This window comes from Dama dama, chromosome 30 (genome assembly GCF_033118175.1).
Source record: "Dama dama isolate Ldn47 chromosome 30, ASM3311817v1, whole genome shotgun sequence".
Taxonomy (NCBI): Eukaryota; Metazoa; Chordata; class Mammalia; order Artiodactyla; family Cervidae; genus Dama; species Dama dama.
In genome coordinates, this window is record NC_083710.1 from 18075429 (window position 1) to 18083463 (window position 8035).

The following is an 8035-nucleotide window of genomic DNA, read 5'->3' on the forward strand; positions in this document are numbered from 1 at the left end:
CCACAAATTCGAGGAGGTAAAAAAGTAATCCACAGTTTCCAACTGGTCAAGAACTTTAAAAAGGATAGGTGAATAGCTGAAACCAAGATGTCAACTACACTTCGATAAAACTTTTAAAAAACTAAATTGGCTATACCATTTTATGAAAAAAAGGAGGCAGACTTTTCTAGATAAAAGTATGTTTATTTTATTAGACCTAACAATCCCATGTAATGAGCGATCCTAGTTTGATTCAGAAGAAATGAAAAGAAATAAACTATAAAACGTATTTTTGAGACAATTGGGAAAAATTTAAATATGGTCGAGGTATTAAATGATGCCAGGAATTATCATTAATTTTTCTAGGGGTTAATGATATTGTAGTTTTGTTAAAAATGTCTATGTTGATCCTTATTGAACTATGTAGGAGTAAACTGATATGTTATATGCCAGTAACGATGAAATATTTTAATAAAATGGATATGATGCAAATGTGGCAGTATCTTGATAATTGTTGAACCTGAGTGATGGTTATCTGGGGGTACATTGTACTATTTTCTCTACTTTCCTGAATGTTTTAAATTGAGCCATAACTTCTTGCCTTGCTAGTAATATTTAAAGTAACATTTCTGTTTTGAAAAAATATGTACATGTTTCAGCTTTCTTTTTTTTAAAGCAGAAGATGAGTAATGTCAACTCATTCTTGTACATACATGGTATGGACAGTGGAGAGAAGATAGCAAAAATCTGTTGAACTCTTGTTTATTTATTTATTTTTTGAACTCTTGTTTAAAAGAAGAGTTTGAGGGTTGTATATCATTTATATTAACACTGTTCTCTTATATAGAGGAGGAATAATTCACAAAATATCAGACAACAGGGAACTGCCTTTTCTGCTAAATAACAACTATCCTAAAATAATAAGCTTACTTTCACCTTTTCTATTATATGAAATGGAATCTGGTTGATACAATGATTAATGAAAAACTACATGAAGAGTCCATCCTCTGGCATAAGAATAGCCTAGGACAGAATAAAAATGTATGGCTTAATAGCAGTTTATGATATAAGTCAGTGTTTTCCAATAAGAATTAATGGGACTGCCAAAAAAACTCATGGGATCCCAGGTTGCAATATAGAAGCATACTTCTAGAATAAGCAAAGCAGTGTCTCTTTCTTCTAATAAACTGATTAGACAATATTTGGAGCATTATATTTTGGGAAATAATCCTTCTATAAGGTCAAAGAAAAGCAATACTAATGGTGAGGGTAAAAAGCAAGAAAGTTCCAGAGAAACATCTACTGCTTTATTGACCACGCCAAAGCCTTGTGTGGATTACAACAAACTGGAAAATTCTTCAAGAGATGGGAATACCATAACACCTTACCTGCCTTCTGAGAAATCTGTATGCAGGTCAAGAAGCAACAGTTAGAACCAGACATGGAATAATGGACTGGTTCCAAATTGGGGAAGGAGTACGTCAAGGCTGTATATTGTCCTTCTGCTTATTTAACCTATGTGCAGAATACATCATGAGAAATGTCAGGCAAGATGAAGGACAGGCTGGAATCATGATTGCCAGGAGAAATATCAATAACCTCAAGATATGCAGATGACACCACCCTTATGGCAAAGAGCGAAGAGGAACTAAAGAGCCTCTTGATGAGGGTGAAAGAGGAGAGTGAAAAAGCTGGCTTAAAACTCAAATGAAGATCATGGCATCTGGTTCCATCACTTCATAGAAAATAGATGGGGAAACAATGTAAACAGTGACAGACTGTTTTCTTGGCTCCAAAATCACTGCAGATGGTGACTATAGCCATGAAATTAAAAGACACTTGCTCCTTGGAAGAAAAGTTATGACCAACCTAGACAGCATATTAAAAAGCAGAGACGTTACTTTGCTGACAAAGTTCTGTCTAGTCAAAGCTATGGTTTCTCCAGTGGTCATGTATGGATGTGTAGTTGGACCATAAAGAAAACTGAGTGCCAAAGAATTGATGCTTTTGAACTGTGGTGTTGGAGAAGACTCTTGAGAGTCCCGTGGACTGCAAGGAGATCAAACCAGTCAATGCTAAAAGAAATCAGTCCTGAATGTTCATTGGGAGGACTGATGTTGAAGCTGAAGGTCCAATACTTGTGGCCACCTGACATGAAGAACTGACTCATTAGAAAAGACCCTGATGTTGGAAAAGATTGAAGGCGGGAGGAGAAGGGACGACAGAGGATGAGATGGTTGGATGGCATCACCGACTCAATGGACATGAGTTTGAGCCAGCTCCAGGAGTTGGAGACAGACAGGGAAGCCTGGTGTGCTGCAGTCCATGGGGTCACAAAGAGTCGGACACGACCGAGCAACTGAACTGACTGGTGAGGGGACTCAAAGCCAGATTATGGGAGGCGTGGTCAAAGGGACTAGAAATGATTAGTTTGGAGAAAAGAAGTCTAAATGGAATTTAAACACATTACAGATATCTAATGTACAAAATCCTGAAGGGATAGAAAGGAAAAAAACAAATTAGTGGAAATTATAGAAAGGCAATCTGCCATAATCCTTAAGTACTTCAGCAAGGCCCCATCTGCTGTTGCCTCCCCACCACCCTCCCCCCGCCAGGCCATTTATCAGGGTAGTTTGAAGCAAGCAACCTTGAGGGATAAGTTAGAGATCCCAATTTGGAGAAAAGACAGACTTGCTTACTACTTATTATAAAAGCGGTGAATTTCCCAAGTTCAGTGTTCTTAACCTAGGACAAAACCCTACTGTGTGCATAGAATATCCCTGGGCCCCTCCTTGGTGCCCTCATTGACCTTGGAACATAAGGGAAACTAACTCAAATGTGATGTTTATCCTACTTGTTAACTATGAATAATGGCATCTTTTGTCTCTGACTCAGACATCTCATATCTTCTGCCAACACTGGTGAAACAGTGATAGACTAATTTATTAGTTCATAAGTAGAATTAGATAAACAAATCCCAGACCCAACAAAGGAAAAACACATTAGTTAGTGGGTTCCCTGTTGAGAGGTATTAAAAAATGGATGCACAAACCTTTATGTTAGAATACTGCATAGACATAGCAAAAGCTAAAGCCCCACACTAATTTTCCTTAGACTTTTAATGTCATTCCAATTGAGTAAATTTTCTTTTTAGGGAACACAGTATATAGGTTTAGACTTGTCTGTAGAATACCAGAAGACTTTTATTGAGTTATCCCAAGAGAATATTGCTGTATTGCTGTATTCCTCCAAGACGAACCATTAGGAAATCCCTATATAAACATGATTCAATGCATCTTTCACCCAACTTCCACCCACTGTCCCTACATATCCCTAATCTCATAAATCTTTATTTGCTAGCAGATGAAGGAAAACTCAAAAAGTATCGTGCCAAAAATTTAATTCATCCCTGACTTCTCATCAAAGCTTTTAGCACCCTGGGGAGTCAAGACTGAAATCTTGAATCTCTGCCTTGGCAGCTCTCTTTCTGCCATGTAAGAAGTTAAATATCTCTTATTTGTCTTATTGGAAATTCATGAACTTAAGTTTTATTAGCCTTAGTGAAACTCTAGTATGTAATGTGGTAAGCACACTCATAATATTTTTCTTTCACTGCTAAAAGCCTCTCATAATATTTATCAGAATACTTTGAAAAATATATATTAAAATCTAGTCTGGCTTTTGCATGAGTGGTGTGATTCAGGTTTGCATCACATATGATATCACTGTACACAAAGTTTTAACACAAGCTTCCTGTGATATGCTCTCATTCTTTGTCTCTTTCTTTGCATATGATTTGTGAGTCACACATTCATCCACTGGGTGGCGATGTGTACTCAGGAATATTTCTAGTTTCCTCACTCTAACTGAATTTGACATCAGACGTTTTTATTTGGAAAACTGGCATTTTATCAAACCTTATGAAACAATATTACCTGAATTCAAGCTTCTACCTACAGGGATTTTAATAATCTTAATACTTCCTACCAGCGACTGAACTGAACTGACCATTTGTTCTCAACCACATTCTCCTCCCAGTATGTTCAGACCACACATTTGCAAAATAGATGATCCCTCATGCTCTTCTCAGTCCATGCCATTCTATAATTATTCATACCTCACTTAAACACACATATGCCCTTTCTGTATTCCCCTAAACTGTTTTCCAATCCCAACACTCTTAGTTCCCTGCTTCTCATTTCTGTGGCTCGTGCCTGACAATGGATTTTCCTCTTTTCCAATTTGTTTCTTAAATATCACATCTCCTTCATAGTGAAATCAAGAGACACATCATTAAGCTCCTATATAACTTGATAGATATCCACTCTGGTTCTTTACTACATCCTAGATAAGGAGAGCAGATTCAGGATATTCAGTCTTGGGAAGTCATGTAGTTGCACTTAACTGTCCAAAATGAAGAATGAGGCTAATGTAAGATTCCAGGCTTGCCTGGTGACTCAGCAGTAAAGAATTTGCCTGCCAAGGCAGGAGATGCAGGTTCAGTTCCTGAGTCAGGAAGATCCCCTGGACAAGGAAATGGCAACCAACTCCAGTATTCTTGCCTGGGAAATACCATGGAAAGAGAAGCCTGGCAGGCTACAGTCCATGGGGGTCACAAAAAGAGTAGGACACAACTTAGTGACTAAACAACAACATTCCATTATACATGTACATATCATCTTCTTTATGCATTCATCTATTGATGGGCACTTGGCCTAGTATGTGATCTATCCTGGAGAATGTTCCATGTATATTTGAAAAGATTGTGTATTCTGTTGCTTTTGGATAGAGTGTTCTATTAATATTAAGCCATTTTGTTTTAATGTGTCATTTAAGGCCTGTGTTTATTGTCTTTCTGTCTGGATTACCTGTCCACTGATGTAAGTGGGGTGTTAAAGTCAATTTCTGTTAAGTTACTGTCAATTTTGCCCTTTATGTCTGTTAATATTTGCCTCATGGATTTAGATACTAGTGCTCAGAGGTAAAAGAATCTGCCTGCAAAGGAGGAGACCTGAGTTCGATCCCTGGGTCAGAAAGATCCCCTGGAGAAGGAAAAGACAACCCTCTCCAGTATTCTTGCCTGGAGAATCCCATGGACAGAGGAACCTGGTGGGCTATATAGTTCATGGGGCTGCAAAAGAGTCAGACATGACTTAGTGACTAAACAACAACATGTAAGATTTATTTTCAATTTAAGAAAGGGAAAAACTTCCAAGGAATTAAATTCTATGTCAAGTCTGATTACAATATGAGAAAACCCACAAAAATTTATATATATGTATATATATAATTGAAGATAAAATAATAGTAATAGTTGCATTAGATGGTGAAATTACGGAAACTTTCATTTCTCCTTTCCACTTTTCTGTATCTTTTTAATATTTTCTATTTATTTTAATGAACTGTACTTTTTTCCTGGAGGAGGAAATGGCAACCCACTCCAGTATTCTTGCCTGGAGAATCCCCCTGGAAAGAGAAGCCTGGTGGGCTACAGTCCACGGGGTCACAAACAGTCAGATGCTACTGAGCAACTAAGCTCATACTTTTTTCAAAAGAAAAAATCATATGTAACTGTGTCTAAAACATATTTATTTCTCTTCCCTGGATTGAAAACCTTTTTCTTTCATATATCCTTCTGCCATCTAATTTTCCAAAAGGTACTTAATAATATTTTGACATTTCCTTGCACAACCACATGGTGCTGAGTGTTTTGGGAGGATTGGCTCATGGGTTTTTTTTTTTTTCTGTTAAAGATTTATTGTAGAATAGCTTTTAGACTTACAGAGAATTGTAAAAATAAGACAAAGCAAAACACAACTACTTTTCCCTATTACTAACATCTTACATTAGTTTTGTACACTTATTGCAATTACTCAACCAATACTGATACATTATTTTTAACTAAAGTTCAAACCTTATTCAGATGTCCTTTGTTTTCATGTCCTTTTTCTGTTCCAGGATCCCATCTGAGACACCACATTACATTTAGTTGTCATATCTCCTTAGGCTCCTCTTGGCTACAAAAATTTCTCAGGCTTTCCTTATTTTTCATGACCTTGGCAGCTTTGAGGAATACTGGTCAGGTATTTTGTAGAATGCCCCGCAATTGGTATTTCTCTGCTGTTTTTCTATTAATTAGACTTAGATTATGGATTTGGGGGAAGAAGACCACAGAGGTGAAGTCATTTCATGGGTAAGTGCTATCCTCATGACTTAGCACCGTTGGTCACTTGACTGAGGTAGTGTTTGTTAGATTTCTCCACTGTAAAGTCACTCTTTCCAGTCCGTGCTTTACTCTTTGGTGGTTTGAGCACAGTTATGCTTACTGAGTAGGCAGTTATGTTCCACCTCTGTGAAGGCAGAGAATCTACATAAATTATTTCAAGTTTTTATGCAGAGGAGATTTGTCTACTCTTCTCCTTTTATTATCTCTTCAATTATTTATATTAAAAGAAAACAGAGGCACTAATTTGACAAGAAACACGCACCCCAATGTTCACAGTAGCACTATTTACAAGGCCAAAATATGGAAGCAACCTAAATGTCCATTGACAGATGAATGGATAAAGAAGATGTGGTACATATATACAATGGAATACTACTCAGTCATAAACAAGAATGAAATAATTGCCATTTGCAGCAACATGAATGGACTCAGAGATTATTATACTAAGTGAAGTAAGTCAAGCAGATAAAGACAAATATATGATATTACTCACATGTGAAACTTAAAAATTAAAATGAATGAATGAGTATAACAACAGATAAACACAGATAAACAGAACAAACCAGTGGTTACCGGTGGGGAGAGGGAGGGGAGGAGGGGCAAGAAATATATAGGGGACTAAGAAATAAACGACTATGTGTAAAGCAAATAGGCTACAGGATATATCGTACAACACAGGGAATATAGCCAATATTTTATAATAACTTTATTTTTTTATTTTTCCATTTATTTTTATTCATTGGAGGCTAATTACTATAATAACTTTAAATGGGAGTAAAAACTATAAAAATTTTGAATTACTATGTTGTACACTTGAAACAAATATTATATTATAAATCAATTATACTTCGATTAAAAACAAAATTCAGTCATCCCAATGAATCTTTTTGTATTTTCAGGACTGATATGTAGCTGCTCTTCTGACCCTATTAGCGATTCTACACATGCCAACACTGAGGCCCAGAGGTCTGGCGACTTCCTTAGGTCACCCCCCAGTCAGCAGTTTGGAACTGGATGCCTACTCTCTTGACTTTCAGATCAGAGCTCTTTTCACCACAGAGCTTTGCCTCATTTAATAACTGACTTATGCATTCAACTCATTCATTTGTTCAACAACAACAAAAAAATGCCTGAGTAATGGCTCCATACTTGTCACTCTGCTAGGATTTGCAGGTATTTAAATTTTTGGAGAGTTTATACCACTTTAAAATAATTGAATCTAAAAGTGGATAAACTGCCACCAGGTGGCATAAACCCTCAGACTGGCAAGAATGTAAGTATTTTATAGGTAGCCATTCAGCTTTTCCTTTTAGACATTTTTTTTTTTATCAGACAGTGAGAATTGGTCTGAATGTGTTATCCAGATTTATCATTTTCTGTGAAGGTGCTACCCATCTTCCAGCCTTCCAGCAAAATCTTTGAGTTACTTGTCTGTTTCACTTCACATTTTACTTATTGAGTCACTGCTTGTTCAAACTAGCTCCTTCCTTCACCTATAGGTAGTTCATGAAAGCCTCCAATTTGGCAGTGTCAGGCGAAAAACACCTGGGCTGGTCTCAGCCTACTGCAAGTTCACTGCCATTTCTGGGCCTTGCTTCTGTTCTTCTCTTTCCCTGAAATTTCTCCTTTAAACTCTTTCATTACTGACTCACCAGTGTTGAGCAAACATTTAAGTAGTCATTATGGTGATGCTAATATAAAAAAAGTCCTAAACTATATCCTCTCTCCTCACACTGCTATGTTCCTCCCTACCCTTCTAAGGGTAGAGAATATCTTGTTGATAAAATGGTTTTATGAACAAATATATTGAGAGCATTTGCCAGAAACTAT